The 23,492-nt window shown below is 37.5% G+C and overlaps 1 protein-coding gene across 1 annotated transcript in view; it reads right to left on the bottom strand.

Moving 5' to 3' along the window:
• The window catches only part of tnr (tenascin R (restrictin, janusin)), a 254,509-nt gene that overhangs the window by 92,006 nt on the left and 139,011 nt on the right, over positions 1-23,492 (bottom strand). The window contains exon 3 of the mRNA XM_077231834.1: positions 23,011-23,043. The gene's annotated coding sequence lies outside the window, so the exon portion shown is untranslated. The remainder of the gene's footprint in view (positions 1-23,010; positions 23,044-23,492) is intronic.

Below are 23,492 nucleotides of genomic sequence, written 5' to 3'. Positions count from 1 at the left end.
GATTGAGTCCTTTCCAATGTAATTGGACCATAATGGCTTGGTCATTGGCCTTCTCAGCAACAGTGATTTTCAAGCATCCAAACAGGAAGTTCACACCGGACAAAGTAAAGGCAAATAAGCAGAAATACTCATCTCTATTTACCCCCTGGTGTATGCGTTTTAATATGTACTTGTGCTTAGAGACGAGACCTGTTTGGAAAATATTCCATATCCCAAGATGCAAGATTTAATATGATTTTTGAGCTTCTAGTAAACAAAATAATAATAAAAATAATTGGAAAACTAACTAACTAATACAGTACATAGGGGCCTATACGGATCTTGGCCTCAAAATGGGGTGTAAATGTCATTGAATATTTAAAGCACTTTCTCACTCTTATTCTCTTGAAAGCTTAAATATGGTGCCAGCAACTGACTTTCGAATGTTTCATTTTCCTCTAGCTGATTAATAGGGTAGTTAAGGTAATGGGGAAAAAAAGACTGTTTGGAACATTTCCTGGAGGTTAGTCATTTCTTGTTGAGAGTAACAGTGCAGATATTACAAAATGTGTCAATGCCACCGTGGTGTAATGGCAAGTTTTGCAATGCAAGAGCCAAAATTCACCGTAGAAAACAGATAATCAGATACCCATGCATTTCTGAAATTGGCAGAGGACCATGTATTTGGAAAATTTCACCCTTTCTCCTTGGTTGAGCTGACGTGTTAATAAATAACAAATAAAATGACTCAAGAGATATACAAATTGTCAATTTCACCATAACCAAACGACCAGAAGCAAAGAGATGATGCATATCGCCGCTTACCGCTGATGCTTTATAAACATCCCAACAAAATGCCATTGCATAAAAGCTCTCAAGGATAAGCCCTTTTCCCATCTACACTAACTGCGTTAGCTCAACTCGATTTAAAGTGAACCCGAGTCAGATTTTCCACCGCCGCCTATGCATCATGCTCACTGAGGGCTGGAAAACATAATGGCCATTTAGTTGACAGATCTCAATGAGATTATGAGGAAAAAATGGAGGAAGTGTGAGTAGACTCCAGGCTTTCCCCGAACAGGCCGAGGCACATACCAGCTTAGGCTTCATAATAAGATCTGAAAGCGCTGATGCACATTAAATGCTCAACATCAGTCACAGGTAGGCAGGCCAGTGCTGCGTTTACACTCACCTGTCAATGCCTATCAAGCTCTATCAAGGACATGGATATAAGTCAGTGCCTCGAGGCACCAAACGTGCCTGGTGAACGCTAAAAGCAGGTACCTGTTTAATCTGTTATCGTAAGACTACTTGGCAGACCTGAGACAAATATGTAAGCATGCTCAGCTGTAAAGGTCCATTACTTGTGACATTGGGAAGCCATTCGTAAGATTGAACTGCGGGAAAGTTGCACTCGCTCAATGCAAAGTAACAAGCCAACTGAGACTGATGGTGTATTACTGTGGACCTTTTGGTTTCTAGCCAGGTTTGATACCTTTCATGTAAAGCCATTATTCAATTTATGATTACTGAGCCAACTTTAAAGATATTACCCCATTTGCTATATTAAAGCTGATATGCAAAAAGACAGAAATGTTGTTGGGCCACAACAAATTAGTCATATTTATTTAGGCAGCAGCTATTTTCTCTAAAAGAAGGTAGATGCTATTCGTAGTAAGTGTTTTAGAAGTGAGAAAATGGCCTTGCCATCAAGATTGGCTGTTTGTATTTGTAAATAGACTCTGGCAGTACAGTTTATTCTCAGTATGTTGTTTGTTTTTATATTAGCTTATTAAAAGACATTTAGGTGGCATTATCATGCTGGGCTTTTTTAAGCACTAAAAAAGCAATGGGATCAATGAATTTCCATTTCAACAAAAATGTTATCACCTCAGAGATTCCTTAGGTGGAAAATGCATCAAAACAATTGAAAATGAAGGCAGAGCAAATGCAGTGTTTTTTTTTATTCTGAATGTGTTCATTATTAATGAAGTAGTTAGTGATGAAAGGCATTTCACGTTTTTTGTATTATTTTTTTGTTAGGACGTGCACCAGAAGGACAATGAAAAGAGTTAATTAGCATTGTTTTTATGTCTTTTGTGAGTTTTAATGACTTTGCTAATTAGGAGCAGCAAATGCCCTAGTGACTGGTCAGAGATTGTTGTGTCATGAAATATGCATATTCACCCAATGCTATTCCAACACTTTGGCTCATTTTCCACAATAGCCATTTTTAAGAAAAAAATGGCTAAATATACCATCATGTCCATTGTTAATAATCCAGCACTTTATTTCTTTTCTCTGCTGTTAAATATAATAATTTCACACCATACAGTTAAATATTTTTTTTCCTAAATTTGAATAATTATTTTCGATCTCTTTGATATGGGGGGCTTTAAATTGACTTTATACATTAATGAAATATAACTCTTTCCGACTCTTTCCATCACAGAGCTCACAGAATCTCCTGGCAAACTTCAACAAAAGGAGAAGAACAAACAAAGAAAATATGTTGTCCGCCTCAAAATACAGTGTTGATTCGGTCCAAGTGGGAATCTTGTGACTCCTGCTGCTGTGTCAGTGAGATTGAGTTCTTTTTGAACTGATAGCACTTTTCAAGTACAGTATATATCAGTATCAGCACTTCTCAGTTGCTGGCAAACACCGCAAAGACAATAATAGATACCTTGAGTTTGCTGTTGTGCTTTGGCGCTCAGGTCAATAGTAGAGGAGACGGTTTATTCAGACAGCTTGTGCCCCTCCCACATCCTTTTGAACAATGCTTTTCAGCTGCATTCTCTGGTAAGACATATGCATGCAGTCATTTTTCATTATGGATGTTTGTGTGCCATCTGACATAAAGTCGATAAATCCAATCCCATTTGAAATGTGTCTATAATGCAAAAAAGTGCTTTGTGTGTGTTTGCGGCCCTATCTAGAGAATTAAAGAGATCATTCACCCAATAATGAAAGTTCTGTCATCATTTACTCATGCCCTTATGCTGTATGCATTTTTTTTCTTTCCCATGCAAGGTTAAAAGGTAAATTATATAGAATGTTCACACTGCTCATAGTTGCAAACTGACAAAAGCACCACAAAAGCAGTGCATACATGCAGTCATGTTGAAGAAAGTAATACTTTTATTTAGCAAAGAGGCATTAAATGGATTCAAAATTACAGTAAAGATATTATGTTGATTTATATTTCAAATAAATGCGGTTCTTTTGAAGCTTCTATTCATCATAGAATTCTGCAAAAACGTTATCACAGTTTCCACAAAAAACATTTTAACCACAACAACTGTTTTCAACATTGATAATAAGTAATGTTTCTTGAGCACCAAATCAGCATATATTAGAATGATTTCTGAAGGATCATGTGACACTGAAGACTCAAGTAATGTAGTTGAAAATTCAGTTTTGCTATCACAGGAACATTTTAAAATATATGATTAAACTATAAAGCAGTTATTTTAAATTTTAATAATATTCCACAATATTACTTTTTTACTGTATTTGATCAAATAAATGCAGACTTTGGTGAGCATAAGAGATTTATTTCAAAAACATTAAAACTATCTTACTGACCCCAAACTTTGGTATGGTAGTGTATGGATTGTGTCATACGACACTTTTGAAGACAAAATTCTCCTTTTTGTTTTCCACGAAGGAAAGAAAACCATACAGGTTTGGAACAAATGATGAGTGAATGATGACAGACAGAATTAATTTAGGGCTGAACTATCCCTTTAAGAAAACGTTACAATAGAGCAGTGTTTAAAGTTTTCCCGTAATTCTATCCCAACAGGCCTGCATCATCCTGGCACATCCATAATATCAAATGAGAGACATGGGAAGTGCAGCTGATGAAGACGAAGAGAATATGTGGATTGGCCTGCCTGCTGGTCTCACCTGCTCTTTCTTAACCCAGCATTACGGTCTTAATGCCTCCTTACACTGCTGTAAAGCCCACAACCATCAGCAGAATCTATCATGTGGACAGAATTGCTGACTAGCTATTACTTCTCTGCAGTTGCCATAAAACCCGGCAATTAAATGCTATTGGCCTATTCTGCTCTGTCTTAAACCAGTGAGTTCTGGTCGGACGCAGCCACTGGAAATGGGAAATTAAATACTGTGACAGTTTCTGTGAAATTGCACCTGATGAGGTGGGCCTATTCTTATCCGAGCTTTGGAATAACTTTCTTGTCTTCATGGAAAATCAGCAGTCTAGACAGATTACATTTTTTAAAATCACAGAATGAAGATTGCCAGTGTTTTTAAATTAGTCTCTATCATGTTACAAGACGAATATATTAAATAATCATAAAACTGAGTTGTGCTACTATTTGTAATGAATTACAGCTTTCAAATTGGTCTTATTAGTCATCAATTCTTGACAATTTAGGCACATTTACATTTTAAAATATATTTAAATAGAAAAAAGTAATTTTTTAAATTCTAATATTATTTCACCATATCACTCTTTTTACAATATTTTACAATCAAACAAATGCAGCCTTGAGACTTCTTTCAAAAACCTTTAAAACCTCTTACTGGCCCCAAACTTTTGAACATGAGTGTGATCTGAGTGTATAAATTAGCATGCACAGTTAAATATCCAATATCTGATACTGATTAAATAAAAAATAACCAATTTGGTATGCGCGCTCTTTATACTCAAATCAGTTTCAACTCTCAATCCTATAGCTAGGACCTTTTGAAGGAATGTAATATGTTAGATGGTCTTCTTGCATTTTATAAACTAAGGGTTCCTAAGGGTATTTGCCATATTAGAGTTGTACGTTTGTACTGTGTGTGCTTAGGGTCTTTGTGTTCAGCTTTCTCTGGCAATATCAGACCACATGGCTTCAGGCTTTGTAGCCCCCTGGCAGTCCATAATTTGGCTCACATCACTCGGTACTGTAATTCACTTAATAATATTTACAGTTCAAGATGGTGCGGTTATAAACCAATGCCATATTAGATGCCAAAATCATTTAGTTGCACACCTGTTGAGTTGAGTAAATATGAACTTTCAAACTTTGTGTTAAAATTTTTAATTAGTGTACCAGACATAACTTCTATTTGAGATATGACATAAAAAACATGCACTCTATCTGAGAATGCTGGGGTTTTACTGGTATAGGATCTGTCAATCTGCTCAATCGCCAACCATGAACCATATTTCTTTTTTATCCATCACTGAATTTTATGATCTTTTTATGATCATCACACCAGAACAAGCTTCAAGACCTTTCTGTGACATCTAATTTACTGCACCGGTCAACATTTTTGTCTGGATTTTTAGCTGAATAACACCACTGGTCTCAAGTCATACACTCAGAATGCTTTGACTGTTTAGGCACCTGTTGAGGGATTAAAAACAGACACAGACCTCAAATCTTCATTCTTAGATCATCTCTTCATTGTGAATAACATATATAAAACAATCTTTTGTGTTGATTCCAGTTTATCATTTTTATGCTGCACAGTACTGATGTCCACAAGGACAAAGCAATATCCATGAGAGATTGCTGCCAACTCTGCAGCTGTTTTCTCTTCTGTCACATAAGAAAAAGGGTTGTTCATTCGCCACCACATCTCCATATCCTAAAGATAAATTGCAATCAAGCTTGATGCAGGTATGCAATGCACCAAAGCATTACATGCACCTGACTCCATGCAGTGAAAGGAGCCAAATGGCTTCATGTCTCATTAGTGGAGCAAATGATTTTACTTCCATTTAAATCCAGATTCCACCCACTTATGCATCTTGTGTCTAAGGCTTGTCATTGCCGGAAATTGGATGGATTTGAATGTAAAGCAGTCGTTTGACATTTTAAGTGAGATTTGGTATCCATGCACTTCCATGATGGTAATTGTGGTAGTGGCAGTGTTTTTGTGCATAAAAAGAAAAGGCTTATGTAATGTGCTTATCATTTTTTGCATGGATGTAATTAATTGCTATAATGCCTTAATTGCTGTAATGCCTTTCCCTCCAGTCAATACCCAGTTTATTTGAGAATGCAATTGTTGCGGTGAACTATTAAGCTGAGAAAATGTAAGCATCATTTTACATTGGTTTTTTAAACCAATTTTAAACCAAATGTCAACATTTAAACAAAAAAGTTCATCAAAAGATTTTAATTACTCACCTGTCTTTTGGATCCGGTATGACTTTATGTCTTCCAATGAACAAGAATTTATGGAAGCTGCTCTTTTCCATATAATGAAAGAGAATGGCAACCACTGTCAAGCTAGATTTGTAATCTGTTCCTCACACAAAGGTATCATATGCTTTTATTGTCCTTTTTGTTGCTTGACATCCCCTGGTCAACATCCACTTTCACTGTATAGACCAGAGCAGCATACCATGAACATGTTCTGCCATACCATGTTCCATAAAAGAAAGCAAGTCATACAGACAGCATATAATTAAATGGAGACAAAATATTCATATTTTAGGTGAACTATCCCTGGAAAGGAAGCTATAAATATAAACTGAATCTCAAAATAATGCGTTTGCATCTCAGCCAGGTATTCAGAACTCGTAAATTGATTTACCCTCAATCATTCCGTCTCTATCTCTCCCTGTTTTTTGTTCTTTCAGTCCATTGATGCTCAGTGATTCAGAGTAGTGCCCCTCAGCCTTTCTGTTTGCCATGGTTTAAATCCACCTCTTGCAATGGGACTGATCCAGTATCACATCATGCCATCCTCGCTTTGCACATCACCTCCTTCTCCCCAGGCAATGAGTGCTAGAGCTGGCAGTGAATACTTATTCCAATGTTAGCAGTAGATTGTCATTGAACTTGTTCTGGCTCAAAGTACAGTGGTAGTAGAGTTTAATTCAGGAAAAATAGAGCTGTCATTTTGATGTAATAATTTAGTGCAATTAATTGTAAAGAAAATTACAATAAAAAACAAGCAATTCATATTTTTTCCCCCTGATATTTACAAATTCTTCTTTAAAATTAAACAATTGACAATCCAAGGGAAAAAAGGAAAAGAAAGACAGTAAGTCTTACAAGTATATCTACTGTTTTTTGTCACCTATCTGCTGTGAGGAGGAAGTTCCTCTGATTGCACCAGATAAAAACAAACACTTAGCCAATATTGGCTGCCATCTGGATGTGCACGTACACACATTGTTTTCCTGGCAAATCGATGACTCCCTGTCGCAGCAGGGGGTGTACACTACAGCCTCGGAGGCATTGGGGGATGTGGGATGGGGGTCTAGGTACATGCCTTTTTAAAATCCAACCAATCAATGCACTCTCACAGAATCAATAGGGAGCTCCTATTAGGAGTAATTAGAAAGCAAAACTTAGTTCTGCCAAGCACATCTACCTATGGTCTAGTGCCTTGGCCATGTAATAATGTCTTGGTGATTTAAAGGGGAATACATTAATTCTATCGGTTCCTTATTTTTCAACTCCGGTAAAGTCTCACTGAAGATTGATTCAGAAAATATGTACTGATATAATCTAATAAACTAGTGAAGGAAAAAGAACTGCAATGCTGTACACATTTGAACATTTTGTTCCGTTTAACTTTTTTTTATTATTATTATACTTGTTTTGGGAACAAGATAGTAATAAAGAAACCTTGACTTGGGATAATTTGTACTTACTGTGGTATTTTTTTAATGCAGAATACACATTAGGTGGTTCCATTAATAGTTTGTGCTCCTGTTCTATAGAGGTGAAATTATCTATTTATGTAAGGACAGGTATAGCCAATGGTCTTTTTCTGAGAATAAATTAATTTTGATTGGTTTTGAAGTCCAGTCATATTCTGCCAACACTAATTTGCCTTTTAAAATCAGTATTCACCTCATACTACTGAGAATTGTGCTACAACCTCTGTGCAAAAAAAAACAAAAAAAAACCCCCAAAGGAGTAGCCATCTGCAGATGTTATTTACAGGTGGCGTTAACATTACAATTTTCATCACAGAAATGATATGGCACACGGCTCATTCTCAGATCCCTTTTCACCCTTCCTGCACTTTTTATCAAATTACAGGCTTGTCTTCCAAAGAGCGATTCTGGAACTTCAGCTGCTTCCCTTTGGCTTAGCTGGTCCTCTGATTCGGAACAGGAGGATTAGCATGATTGATGTAATGTACCCTGCACCCAAGCTCTGCTTCTTTTTCAGACACAACATGCAGTGCTAGCCCAATATACTGGATGTAAGGAACAGCCAATTCTTCTTTAAAGTCATCCCTTTGGTAATGTGGTATATAAATGCATGGCTATGTTATAAATGGAGGTTCTGTTAAACATCTCGGATGCATCATATCCATCTATGGAGGTAGTGAATCTAAAATAAAAGGAATGTGCAATGAACCCACAATGCTAGATAGGTGAAAAAATATTTTATTGTGGGAGGAAATAGGATTTACGCATCAATGCGATTGTGCTACGTGCTTCATAAATATATATTTTTTTATAGTAGCACAAGGAAAAGGGTCATTAGTAGTTTTCTATGCACAGATTGGATCTTTCTTATCAAAGGCAATCCCATGTTTTCGATATGCTTTCTAAACAAGGTGTAAGAAAGATCTGAATTATTATTATATTAATTAGGTAACATAACATTTGCCCATAACTAAATTTACATTTACATTTATTCATTTAGCTGACGCTTTTATCCAAAGCTACTTACAATTGCTATATTTCAGGTCGCACGCCTCTGGAGCGTCTAGGGGTTAAGTGTCTTGCTCAGGGACACATTGGTGTCTCACAGTGGATTCGAAACCGGGTCTCTCACACCAAAGGCATGTGTTTTATCCAAAGCGCTATCACCACCCAATGTGATCATCACCACCCAAAATGACTTGCTGAAAGGTGATTAAGTAGGCTAGTCATATTAGGGTTACCGCTTACATGTTCATTAAATCTGCTGCCCATGCAACCAGTTGGCAAAGGCATTTTTCTCTTTCGCTGACACATTCGATCGGGAAACGGACTACACTGGTTGCACTGTATGTTTTTGATTCACTAAAAAGAACCAACTCATTTGTGTCAATCATTAGCTAATCAGACTACACTGGACTGTGTTTTTTATTACATAAAAGGAACCGAGTCGTTCTGTAATTGGACTACACTGTTCGAACGGTCTGTTTTTGATTCAGTTAAAAGAAACTGCTCACTCGGGGAAACGGACTACACTTAAAGACAGAGTATTTGTTCCAGTAACATGTTTTGATATGCCGATTGAAAGTCTATACACATCCTGATAGCAATAATAAAGATTGAATAAAGTTCAACTTTTTTGAAAAAACATCCTACGTCAAGTGCCTTTTTGACAGCTGACCAATGACAAGCGAGTAACGAGACCTGTCGTTTCCATAACAACAAGAAAAAATGTCAAAGTTGATGGTAGATGGACTTATTGTGCTAGTGTCAGAGCACAGGGAGTTATATTACATGAGCACAAAACTCTACCACACTATACACCATAAAAGAGGCTGTTTGGGCACAGATTGGACGGATCCTTGGTTGTTCAGGTAAGTGTATCATCTTCTACTTGTCGTTAACAAAACTATCTGTTAACATTAGCTAACATTAACGTTCGCTCAGCAACAACGAAGCTGTTGTTATAACAATAATATTTGGTATTTGGAACCAAACACCACCAGCTTTTTTTTTTCCTACTAAAAATGCGCCCTGGTCAACTTTTTGTTGACAAAAAAAGAAGCCATGTGTGAACGCCCTTAAGCTGCGTTAACGCCATATTACTGTACTTGGAAGAGATGGAAACCTGTGACATTATACCCGGGAGCCCTTAGTGACTCAAACTTATGCGTTTCAATGGCAACACTATCAACGTAGAAAATAATTTGCAGCAGTCAGGTGGTACAGGTCAGTGCTCTTGAAGTTGTTTATGTTCATTGTAATTTTAATGTAATTGAAGGGAGGATGGGATCTCATGCTTTCAAAGCTAACTTGCTATTGCTAGCCTCTCTGAAAATTGCCAACTCTACCTTTAATGCACTGCCTGTGTTGCGCTGCGGATTTAGTAACTGTGGTCCATTTTAAAAGTATTGCAGTAATCTCTATCAGAGTATGTTCAATATTTCTTCCACATCGGAAGAACACCACCCAGGCGAAAACACTTAATGGAACCGAGCATCATACGGTTTCAGTATTTAACAAAAAAATACTGATGATTCCAAACCCTTTTTGTGGTTGATACTTATCATTTCAAAGTAAAACCCTAATTTTCCACTCTATGCACTGTCAGTGATAAGTTTCCAGCTTCAAATAAGCCAGAATGCTTTTATTCTGTGCATATTTTTAAAAAAAAGAAAAAAATAATCAGGATATCATTTTAGCACAGCAAGAGATGTGTTGAATTAATGTGCACGTATGGCAGCAGGAACAAGCAGATGGAGCCTGAAATTCTCTCTCTTTCCATCTCAGAGACTACCAATTAATTTCCAGGTGGGTGGGAATATAACTTGGAGATATAACTTGGAGGATATGTGAGGGTTCTTTGCTGAAGAGGAATGTGTTAAAAAAAATCTTCATTTATCTTCAAAGGGGCTAAAGAAAGCTGGAATGGTAGAAGCTTGTTGTACTGTAACGCAGACAGACAGCAAACCTGCACTCCATTTGCATGGGACCAGATTTACATATACCTGTAATACATGTGATTAAAAGAAACGCATCAGTAATATCAGACATATCAATGAGGAGTGACAACGTTTTTGGGAAATGTGGTAAATTGTTTATAGTAAGGTGGGTCAATCAGCCATTTTTTCTTATCGAATAATTAAGGGCATCCAAATCTATTGCATTTCTGCACGTCGCTAAATATATTCTAATGAAACCACAAAATAAAATGCAAGTAAATGTACCCCAACGCTACAACTGCAATTTTGATTTATTAAAATAAAAAGCTAGATTAGGGCACATTTGAATCCAGAACTCTGTGTCCTCAAATAAAAAATGCTACTTAACATTCAGACTGATCCATTTATCCGTAGTGCTACAAAATCCCGGGACCAACAGTGGGAGATGAATGAATATTTGAGCATTTATTTTGATCAGCAATAAAAAATATTCCCTAAAATGCCAGAGATTTTTGATGCATTTGAAAAAATAGCAACTCAATTTGCTATTGATTTGGACATATTTAGACTTGGAAATGAGCAAATACTGTGCTACAGACCTGGGTCAATTCATCATATACAGTAGGCCTAGACTATTTATCAAAATCTTATTTTAAATTGTTAGTGCATAACCTAATTATTATTCAAAGGCTAAGACATTTCCATTTTGTGATGATACAATCAGCACATCTGTGCACTACTCACCCTCCAACAGTCCCTATCACTTTATAAACAAATAGTGGTGATATTTGGCTTTTTTTAAATATCGGCATCGGCCGATAAGTTTTTCTGATTGGCCGATGTGTTGGAAGTGGGACTTTTATTTTGAGGGCGCTGCAGACTTTTATTTTGACGGGCGCCGCTGAGAACACCAGCACCTGAGAGGAGAACGGCAGCGCCTGAATCTGATCACACAGCGCTCACTCACATTCTCTGTCAGTCATATCTAATACTTTGTTATTCAGAACCGGTGGCTACAGAACTGGTAATCAAAGAAAGTAAATGCTATGCAAAAAAGTAATGCGTTTGCTTTTATATTATTTTGTAACCGAAAAGGCAAATAATCAGGCTAAAATACTTTCTCATTTACCGTCAACATTCAGCAAATGCCCATCTACATCATTTAAACAAATCTCTGCATATCTAATAAACATTTAATTTCACAAACCTTGCAGATTTAATCTAATCCAGCTGTGATATCTTGTGAAGTGTGCATTTGTAGCCTGCATAAACTTGTTCCTGCGAGTGACGGTCCGTGCGAAGTGAGTAAATGCGAACATAAGATTCGGCTTCACAGGAGACGCGATCGAGACGAAAAACTTTAAATCCTACATTTTAAAATATGCTGTGCTATATCCAGTTACCCACTGTGTCATATTCTTGTCGTTTTCACTGTGTGCTGTATGTAAAATTAGCGTTACCTTGTCAAAAGTCAAAGTAAAAAAATATGATTATCAGTGCGCATGAAATTACCAGATTACTGAGTGCCCTGTTACAGTGTTTACTTCCTTTTTATTCACATATTCATATATTTTTAAACAATTACTTTATTTGTGAAAAATACTGTAATAGGATTGCAGATTCAAGAAGTTGCCATCTAAAGTAGGCCTATAGGGCCTAAACATGTTTATTTTAAATATTTTTAAATATTTATTAAATTTATCTAATTTATCAAATATTGATTTATATAAATATAAAGTGTGTATGTATATATTATATGTGTGTGTGTGTGTATATATATATATATATATATGTTTGATATATAAATATCGGCTTTATATCGGCCATCGGCCACTCTGCTCTCTAAGATATCGGCATCGGCCATCAAAAAACCCATATCGGTCGACCACTATAAACAAACTGATACTTTCACTGTATCCTTTGACCTCCTTCCGTTTAAATATTTAGGTTTATTTTCCCTCCCTGTTTCTCTGTGAGCATGACAGTGTTGAACAGAATGCATTACATTATATATATTATATTAATATATATCATACATTATATCATATATATATATATATATATATATATATATATAATATAGAATATTATATAGAAAATAATGTATTAAAAAAATCTTGAGAGCATTCTGCTATTTTTTCTGTGTACTTAGAACAGCTCGATACACGTTGAATGCAGTGCTTGTGCAGAGGCACTTATAAGAAATCATTGAGACTCACCTCATTTAAAATGCATGAGGCAATGGATCTCAGATCTAATCCTGGCAATTAGTAATTAACAAAAGAGACTCACAAGCACGCTTGAATCACGGAGTTGTTTAGATAGCACTTTGCAAGACCTATTTGTCGTTAATATCAGCGTACTTTCTTTACAGGCTGAAAAATAACCAATAGTGATTGAGCCAGACAAACTTTATGCAGTATTTTGTGTGGACCTGTCTTTGCTGCTGCCCTGTGGTTATTTGCAGGGGAAAGGCTTTCATTATTGCTTGACCCGATCGCAATTAAACTGACCCTAGCTGTCCACGCTGCACGAAGTGGAGGAAGCTCCCATCACTCTCGGGGTGAATAACTTCAACATCCGCTGCTGTGCATGCCTGAGCACTAATAAACATGCAAGGTGGAGTCTGTTAACTAATGCTGACAAATTGTATGCTTTATTAATACATAGAGCAGCCCCAGTACACATTTCTGTTACGTTTGGTTTTTGTTACGTTTGGTTATTGCTTTGACTTCCGGTTTTATTGGTATTGGTTTGCGTTTCATAAAACTTTCGGCAACTAAGGGCACGTTTACACGACAACGATGTACTAAAAATGGAAAAGTTTTCCCTTCGTGTTTTTACGACAATGTTGTCAACCCGTTCACAAGGATATGCGAAAACGTTTAAAAAAGCTGTATTATTCATGCCAGGCAAGTAGTTGGCAATGTCACTTTGTAAAGAAAATCTATATGCATATAGACAGAACACGTAATGCGCATGGCATCACCATTTCCACAAATTTACATTTTTGTAGGCTTAATACATAGACTGTAAATAAAGATGGACGACGCCCCTTCGCTCTCTTCCATTGGCGAGAAGTGAAGCCGTCATTGTCCCGATATGGCGCTGACATCTTGGGACTTGAGTCTGTGCAGTTGCGATTTCGGGACCAGACATGCGCAGTAGTGAGCAGGAAGTAAAGCCGCGAAATCAACTTCCCGCTCTCACTCTCGCTGAATCAATCACAAGCACACGCCTCTGCTGCAGAACAACCCATGATGTCGGTGTGAAATTATTAATTATAGAAATTTAGATATTCAATTTAAAGCTCCAATCTCAAAAAAAGTCCGTTGTTGCTTCAGTGACTACTTTGCTCAGAGACCCTGTCAATCACAGCTGTCAATCATGTACGTCACAGCTCCGTTTTTATAGCATCAAATAACTAACTAAAAACAAACTTATTTTAAAAACAAACACTTGAAATTACATCAACATGATAAAAACTACAGTAAATGACAGAAACTATCTTTGGAAAAAAGATATGTGAAGTGTAATTTAATTGTTTAGTTGGTCTCACGTCCCATTGAATAACATGGGGAGGCGGGGTTTATGAGCTATACTAGGACCGGCCACCGGGGGGCGATCGAGACGCTTTGGCTTCACTTTTCAGGTCTTGTCAGGCCCGGCGTCAAGGGGGGGCTTGGGGGGGCTTAGCCCCCCCTATGATGATCTCAAGCCCCCCTAGCGTTGATCTGGATGATGATTATGTGACTGAGCGTTCGTGCAGGGTTTTTCTAAACACTTTTGAATAACATAACTATAAACGAGAACCGTCTGAACTGTTCTCGACTTTACCCCTTTTGTACACTGCACACGTCTGCAGTGCATTACGGCTCCGACAAGATTTTATTCTGTCCTCCACGCGGTGCCAACTCACCAGGAGCATTTCAGAAGCAACGCGACTGGATGCGCGAGACCATGTGATTTGCCTGTCCGATGTGATTTTTCTTGTTTTTTGGGTTTTTACCTTACAGTCTAAGGTTTCTACCAAGGATATATTGGTGTGCAATACAATTGGGAGTCCTTACAGGGTGTTTATTTTAAAATTTACAGTGTTTATTTACTTTTATTTTGTATTACGGTGCGGCTTGGACGCGGCGTCCGTTGAAAATAGACTTAGCACCTATCTTTAGTGAAGCGGTAAGGTCTCTTTATACACCACTGAAAAAATAGTTATGTTTATGATATTGCATTTCTGTCAACAGATCTCCCTAAATATTATACAAAGCACCTTTGAGGTGTGATTATGAGTACATCAGATGACCACCTCCCCCTCTCTTAGTTCAGGGCACCAGTCAAGGTCTTTTACCTTGGCAGTATGAGAAAACTCCCCACATGAGGCTGTTGAATCATTTAGAATTACTGTAAAGTGTAGGGAGCTGTAAAGATGTAAAGTTGTAAAGTGTAAAGATTGGTGAGATTGCTAACTTGTAGAGCCTCTTCTGTATTACCAGCACAATGAAGACACAAGTGTAATAAAATAAAAATATAGAATAACTAACACAACTACTATATGAATACCATGAATGATAAAGGAATAAAGTGCATAAGATGCATCAAATACAAGCGATTAAGTTAAGTGTGGCTATGAAAGAGTTACGTTATCATATGGAACGATAAATTGTTTATCTTCTCTGAAACTAATAAGGTGAAGAACCTTATTATGCATTAAAAAAATAAAAGAAAGATTATTTGTTATTAATTAGCACCAGCTGTATTACCTCTAATGTAAAATCATATACTGATAATATACAACAATGCCAAGGTCTCTGGAAAGAGGTTTGGTTAAGTGATTTTTACATTCCACGTGGTCGAGTTAGCAGTCCGATGATACTGACGTCTTCCACTGGTTGTGCTGGGTGACAATGCATTCAGGAAAGGAGCCGGTATCCGTTTCAACAGCCTTGAACACGAAGTTCAAAGACCCAAGGGTCCTAAAATCTGAAACACGCAAATGAGGCCCTGAAGTAGGTGCAGGAGGTCCTTAATCTGGAACATGCAGGTCTTGAAGTGAAGGTTTGCTCACCTGAACTTAACCTTGTTGCAAATGTCTCTGTGTGTCTTATGTCTCTCTGGGCCAGACACTCAGAACTTGGACAATCCACTTTTGTCTCTCTGGCACATCCCGCGTGTGCTGTTGTCGTTACAGTCTCACTGGACGAAAACTCTGAACGTAGTGTTTGTTCATGTCTCTTTCCTCATAGACTGGAGGCTCAGAACATGGAATAATCTGTTGCTGCCTCACAAGCTGTAGACAAAGATCATAGAATCTGTTGTTGTCCCTCTGTCAAGACGAACAAGAGTCAGAACTGTGTATCTGTTATGTCTCACCTTCGCAGGCCTGAGACTGTCTGTTGAAAGGATACATTTATCCCTTTCAGATGAGGAGGAGGTTGCAATTTGGTGCTTCCCTATTTCACTGCTGTGATTGGCTGCTGGCATTAGAAGGAACACACACAATGTGGCCAACCCAGCTTTTCTTTGTGCAACTTATTTGCATAAAGCAAACCATTAGAAGTCTTTAAAACGTCTTTAAAGGTTTACCAATGCATTTCTCACTTTCCAAACCACCACCAGAATACCATTGGCAATATTCTAAACAAATAGAGTCCAAACAAGGTGGGAAAAGATTAAACTGTCATGCATTCATTATTTTGTACATCAACAGCTAAATGTGTGTAAGATGTTGCAATACAAATAGCTGCTACCAAGAATACGTATTTCTCTGAATAAGTATGGATGTGTGTAGTTTACAGTTTTAAGGTTTCCAAACATAGTTATGAATGGATTTGGATGTATCATTGTGGTCTCTCTTTGTTTCACCCACTGCTGCTGAGATCCTAAGGAATTTGTATGGCAGTCACAAGCCAACCTTAGGAATTCGTCTCTAGATGGGATGAAGGGCAGAAACTGTATGTGGACCAATGAGAAGTCATATCCTTCCTGGGCTTGGTACCAGAAGTGGTCTTCATGCCCTCTAAGAGGTGTCAGGCTGTTGTCCAATCATCTTTATCTGATGGTGTTGGACAGTTTGTTTAATTTCGTCCACCAAGACCCAATCTTAAATGTAGCAAACCTTTGTCCACTGTTAAGGACAGTGCCGGCCGGCCATAAACTTGGCCCTGGAATGCGCTGTTCACCACAATGTGAAGTGCTCACCATTGTTGACCTAGTAACCCACTGCCCACCCTCTATTTACAAACAGATAATTTTTTTTTAACTCTCCCTCCTCTGCTTGCTTTAGAAACAAACTTGTGTGGAGACAGTATTGACGCTCCAAATGGTTACATGAACAGTTCTCGACTGGCCTTCTCAACTGTGCCGTGAGGAGGCATAACATATTAGCTTCCATGTGCTAATTAAAAATTCCAGTGCTGACAGACAACACCACGCCAGAGAAGCAATTGCCTTGTCTCTCCATGGGGGAGAAGAATAATATGATTATCTTTTCAGAGAATCAATTCAGCTCAGTTTCTTGAGACAGAGGGACTCTCAGCAGAATGAGCTGTTTGAGGTTGAGAAACAAAGGGAGTGTAATGTTTTTGAAGGTCCTGCTTTCATGTCTCCAGCATCTGGTGCCTGGAGTCTCTGCATACCCTTTGCACACATAAATGCTTCAAACATGTGCCCTTCTTCCTCAAAACCAGCTAAGCATAGAAACTGAGCTTCTGAAACCATTACCAACAGCTGAGCGCTATGAGAGCGAGTCTTTGACTCATAACTGTACTGAGGTCAAAGTGGTAATATCAACAAAGCAAGCTCTCATTTTCCTTAGTACACTTTCTCTGCAAACATGTGAAGATGTGTCCTTAAGGGAACCAGTCCAAGTGTTTTTTTACTCTTCCTTTACACAAAATATATTTAGCTTCTTTTACTAGTTTTAGCTGAAAGTCTACTAGGAATGTGCAATTGGAAGATCAGGATTATAATTAAGGGATTTAGGCTGTCTCTGTTATAACAGAGAGCTGCAGATCCTACAGCCACAAAGATAATGATTTTTACTAGATGAGTTATAATTGTTTCATTGAATTTTAAAAAGTATATCTTGGAACTACAGTACTATTATAATTTTATTTAGCAGTGAAAATATTTTACAGTGTACTGTGCAACAATATATCTAAAATATTAATTGAATTGTCATTCCTCTATAATCAGAAGCTCTCAGTTTAATGTATTAATTTAGAACAATTTATTAAATAAAAACACATTTATTCATGCCCTCTGCTCTGTACATAAATTGACATCTTTTTGAGCTTAAATTAGAGTATCAAATGTGATCAAAAGTATCAAAAGTCCACAATAAAAAAGTATATTATGTGTATTAGTGGTAAGGGTGCAATAAACATTGCACCTTTTTTGCACCGCTTGCACCTTTTTCGGGTGACTCTTTCTGTTGCTAAAATCGTTATGCCCGTAGTGACTGTCTTTATGAGAGAGTCATTTGAATCACTCAATAATAGGGGTGTGAACCTACACTGGTCTCACGGTTCGGTTCGATTACGATAATCATGTCATCGATTCGGTTCAACATCGATATCACGATGCATTACGATGCACTGCATCCTCAATGTTCACTTTTAATTCAAAAGTGATGTGTGCGTGCGTTTGCGCATTTGTGCGTGTTCGTCTGTTCGGGAAGTCGCAGTGACAGAAACAATGACATTCGAGTTTAGGTTTCAAGGGAATAAAGCCTGTTTATGCCATTAAGAAAATTAAATTCTGTCAAATCAATTTTGTTTTAAAGAAATGTTCATTTAAAAGCAGCGCTCATTCATCAGTGTATAATGAAACCCAAGAGATGTACGCATCAACCGTCGCCGAGTCCGCTGTTGAAGGTGTAACAACACAGAATAATTGTAATTTGACCATCGGATGCAGATACTTAAATCAGAGAAAATTATTGGGGCGGGTGGATGATTTGTTTTTTGGCTGCGGATTCGGGTGACGTTGGAGCTCATCTACAGCACTCAGACTCTGCCAGGCGTTAACGGCTCGGGGGGAAAAAGGCTAACGTGATTTATCAAGTTAGTGGTATTACCTTCTGAATATTCTATTTGTGCGTGACATGAGCCCACACAGGTTGTTCATAAAAGCCGAAATGTGCACAGATGTAGGCTTTTAAAGCAACACTATGTCGTTTTTCAACCTTCATAATATATTTCCAAGACCCTTGAGATGGTACATCGACTTACAATAGGTTGAATGACACGTCTGCCATAGCCTGACAGTGTCTGTATCGCTTTTACTGGCACTATGTAACTTCGGGTTTCGGGTAGGAACCCGAGCACAAAAAAAACTACAAAATTCGACTGCTTTACGGCATACGTCACTTCCCCCACTTCCTCAGAATCTGACGTGAGAATCCAACTAGCGTTTGATACCCGCCTGTATGTTGTGGTCTTGGCCGAAGTAACAACTAAAAGGAAGAAGGCAAAGGTTTTGTCAGAGGAGACTGAAAGAAGAAAAAGGGAGAGTGACTAATTAAAAGTCCAGACGAGGATCAACATTTGAGGGAGAGCAAGACAGTTTGAAGACGGTGAGAGTGCACGCGCGCGAAGTCAGGGAGTCAGGGAGCTGACTACCGCGCGAAATGTAAAAGGCTGAATAACATGGCCTGGCCATGTTACGGAATCTATCTGGCCATCCATTTATCTTCATGAATCAAGTAATGCTAGTCGAGTAGCGAATTATCAATCTGGTCGCTAGTAACGATAAACACTAACATGCTAGTTTACGATGGTTATAATAAATAATCTTTCAGAATAACTATCCTAATGTCTGCAGGCTGATAGTCATGTTTGTTTATTTATTTTTTCTGGTGAAAGTGTCTCGCCTTTGGCTATAATGCAAATCGATTTTCAAATTTGCAGATGCATCTATGGTAGCTTTATATTGTAATATTGACAATAAATGGCTATTACCTACCACACAAACATTGAATTTGAATTAGCATATCCGTTATGTAAAACAGTAGGCAATCTACTATAATGACGCTGTCTTGTAAACGTGAGCTACGCAATCTTTTGACGTTTGAAAAAAAATAAAACCCATGAAATTATATTCATATGACATGCTGAAATATTTGCCAATGTACCTGGGATGAAGACATTTCACACGCAACGCTGTCAGTCTGCCCAAGACGTGAGAACTCAAGACGGTATCGGCTTGTCAACAAATGTACGTGTATCCCCTGGTGTAACCATGACAGGTTTTACGACAGTATTAGAAGACAATACTGTTTCCCAACTGTAGGGGGACCCCGAGAGCAAAAACCGCAAAAAAGACAAAGTGTTGCTTTAAAGAAGTTAGAGCATTTTAAATTACTCACACTCGCGTCTCACCTCCCTCTGCCATTGTATGCTACCGCGACAAAATGATAAATGACGTCAGAAAAGCGTCGGTACATTATAATCGGTTATGGTCCATTACTGAACCGATAGCGAATCGTCCTCGTCTGCATCGCGATGCATCGTAGAAGCGAATAATTTCATTCTACCAATTTAAAAAAAAAATGTTTTGATATCATACACAGATCGGTCTGCGCAACGTCGCTTCAAGTTGAACACGCCCATTGATTCATTCAGAAATTAAACAAGTGACTGTTTTAAGGAGTGAGTCATTAAATTATTCACTCAAATGATTCATTCCAAAATACTGATTCATTCAGCCACTTCAGTAATCTATTGACTTAGTATTGTATTCGTATTGAAACATTTATTAATATTTTTTATTAGGTTTAGGAGGCAGTACCTGATTGTTTGGCCCTGCATCGTTTTTAAAGGTTTGAATCTAATGTCATTCCTCCTCATTACAGTTCAGCCTTCCAATGCCTGTGCTAATTCCTCTGCCAGTCCCATAGAGAAATCTCTCCACTGCCCTGGCTAGCATAAATCATTTTTATCGCTGGTACTTCGGCCTCGATCTGCACAGACGGGTGATGTTTTAAACCCTATGTGGATGGTAAATCTGCCAACTTTAATTAAAATGGCATCTTTCCCCTTTTGTCCAGGTGACATAATGGCCTCCAAACTTCCTACAAAAGATCTCTGAGGACTGACCCCAAGAAAAAAACAACAAAGGGACTACCTCATGCATTCTCCAAAAAAAGGACACGGTCTAAAAAGTTTGAGCCAAAAAAAAAGTTTCAGAGATGGCGATTAATGCCATTAATTAAAAAATAACAAAATTCTACAACACATAATACCAGTAAATGACAGAGACCAATTGTTCTTTAACAATCAAATTCCACTACACATAAAAGAAAAGGCCTGAAACCTAAGGTACTCCACAACTGTCGAGGATAATAGAATGTTTCACTTTCATTTAATGCAGTCATCTATCACGTTTAAACTGCAAAACAAAAAGGTTAAGTGAGATCCCATGAGATATATGTTTTAACGTCAAGGCTTTCCGCCACAATGAGCCAAGTCATCCATGGCCTCTTGTCTGTCTTCATTGCTGTTAATGACAGTGTGAAACTCAATCAATGAAAGCAATTCATTTCGTTTTGCATGCTAATCATTCAGCTATGCTAAACACATAAGCCCTTATTGAGAAGCGCATGAATTGTGGCAACAGTTTCCGCTCGCTCCAGCTGTAGTGCTGGAATGAAAAACTCATTGAGAAAAGTCAACACTGATTGCACTGTACTGCATTAAAATGCAAATATTTATGCTGTGACATTTTCCACAAATCTATAACTTAATCCACTTTCTGCCAAATGCTTTTGAAAAAGGCCATGCCGTACTATAATGGTATGGCCTTTTAACTACAAAAGCCTTTCTGTGGATTGGAACTCAGGACCTTGAATTCATCCATTTTCATCATGGACTGGGAAGGTCTAACTATGTGTGTGGCCACGTTCTCACAGAAACAGAATACAGTCTGTCCTTAGTGCTAAGAACAGTTTACACACACTTCATTAAAAAGTATTATGCATCACAAGCGTTTACATGGTATATTAAAAATATTATTTTAATTAAAATTGTTGTTTCATCTGACTGATAGCACATTTTTAAACTGCTTTTTCAAAAGAAATAAATACTTTTATTAAGCAAGAAAGCATTAAAAGTGATCAAAACTGACATATATATTTTGTAACCTTATAAATGTCTTTATTGTTTCAAATAAATGCTGTTCTTTTGATTTTTCTACTAATCAAAGAATTATGAAAAATCTGTAGAAAATAATCATGGTTTCTACAAAAAATATTAAGCAGCACAACTGTTTTTAAAATTGATAATAATAATAATAAATGTTACTTTAGCACCAAATCGGCATATTAGAATAATTTCTGAAGGATCTGTGACAATGAAGGCTAGCTGCTGAAAATTCCGCTTTTCCATCACAAAAATAAACAACATTTTTAAATATAGTAGAATAGAAAACACTTATTTTAAATTGGAATAATAATTTGCAATTTTACTGTTTTTACTGTATTTGACCAAACAAATGCAGCCCTTTTGAACAGAAGTGTGCTTGCTGTGAAACTAGCCTATGTGAAATATCCAGCTTTCATAATTTGCTTTTGGGGACAGCCAGTAATTTTCCCATTTCACTCTTCATCTAGGCCCTGCTCTTTACCAGCAGTCATCTGTGTCTCTGAGACATTATCAAGAGCTGACAAAGTGCCCCAGTCTGGGTCTAATAAAGATCCTTTATGAGGCTGAGTGCATTAGCAGGTCTTAGAAAAAGCTGTGGACTCCATTGATTTCATGCACAGTGCGGTGTATTTACACTTCCTCTCTATTTGTTACCAGACACAGGCTGCAATTGTTTTCTCTAGCGTGGGCCACTTATGACACTTGTTTGGTGAGAGGTGTTCCTTTAAGTGTGACTGGCATGGGTAGGGGCCAGACTATGGGGGTATTTTTCCCCCGACTGCCTTTATGTACGTTTCTCATATACAGAGGCATCTAAAATGGTTGTTAAGACGGAGAGGAGGTGAGCTTTAGTATTGAGCGATGTCTTTGCACTGATTTAGCACCCTGGACAGCTACTTAGAGACCACGATTTCTCTATGAAGCAAAATCAGCAATTAAATAGATTGAGATGCTGTTCTGTTACACTGTATGCTGCCTTTTGCATAAACATTGTTATTGTTGAAGGACTAAACAAAAACACTACTTTGCAATGAAGATTTGATAATGATAAAGATTCTTCTCACTGACCTTTCAACACAAGGCAATGTGATGCTTTTGTTAGGCTGCAACATTGAAACTTCAAATTCTTTTCTTTTTCCACCACCATCACATTGGATTAGATTTTTTTTATCAATTATTTTCTTTATATATGCAGTAACGAAAAAAAAGGTACTTAAATAGGCAAATAATAAATCAAATTGGATAAATGGATTTAATTTTGCATGAATTAAAAAACATTGAATATCTTTCTCTCCACACTTACCCTCTGATGCCTTGCAAAGTCCCCAGTGGTCTTCTGAAATAAGAAGGAAAAAAAAGGATCATAATTATTTTCATCAACCCGTCCAATGTAATGATTTAACCTTTTCTCAAATTCTCAAAGGTGGAAACTCAACCTTTTAAAAGTGAGTTAGGCCAACATAATAATTCAGTCGTATTCATAATTCATAACATAACACAGCGAGAACTGTACTGTAACGCAAATATCTGAATGGTTGAAGATAATAATTAAGCTCCGCTCTATGTTGTTTGCTTTGAAGAGGCTGGTCCTTTTGTTAAAAGGGTCATAAAAGCATAACGACACTTGGACATTGGTTATGCAAATGTAGGAATGTTAAAAACAGAAATTAATAGAATAGGAAGGCGTTACATGGTGCAAATCCCTCCTGTGCTTGCAGTCTTAGGAAAGGCTTTCATAGTTAAAGTCTAGTTTGCTGAAGAACACATAATTATGCACTATTTTTG

This window comes from Siphateles boraxobius, unplaced genomic scaffold (genome assembly GCF_051911475.1).
Source record: "Siphateles boraxobius isolate OS27281-9 unplaced genomic scaffold, OSU_SipBor_1 1, whole genome shotgun sequence".
Lineage (NCBI taxonomy): Eukaryota > Metazoa > Chordata > Actinopteri > Cypriniformes > Leuciscidae > Siphateles > Siphateles boraxobius.
The sequence above is the reverse complement of the archived record's forward strand: the minus strand, read 5'-3'. Positions and strand labels throughout refer to the sequence as shown.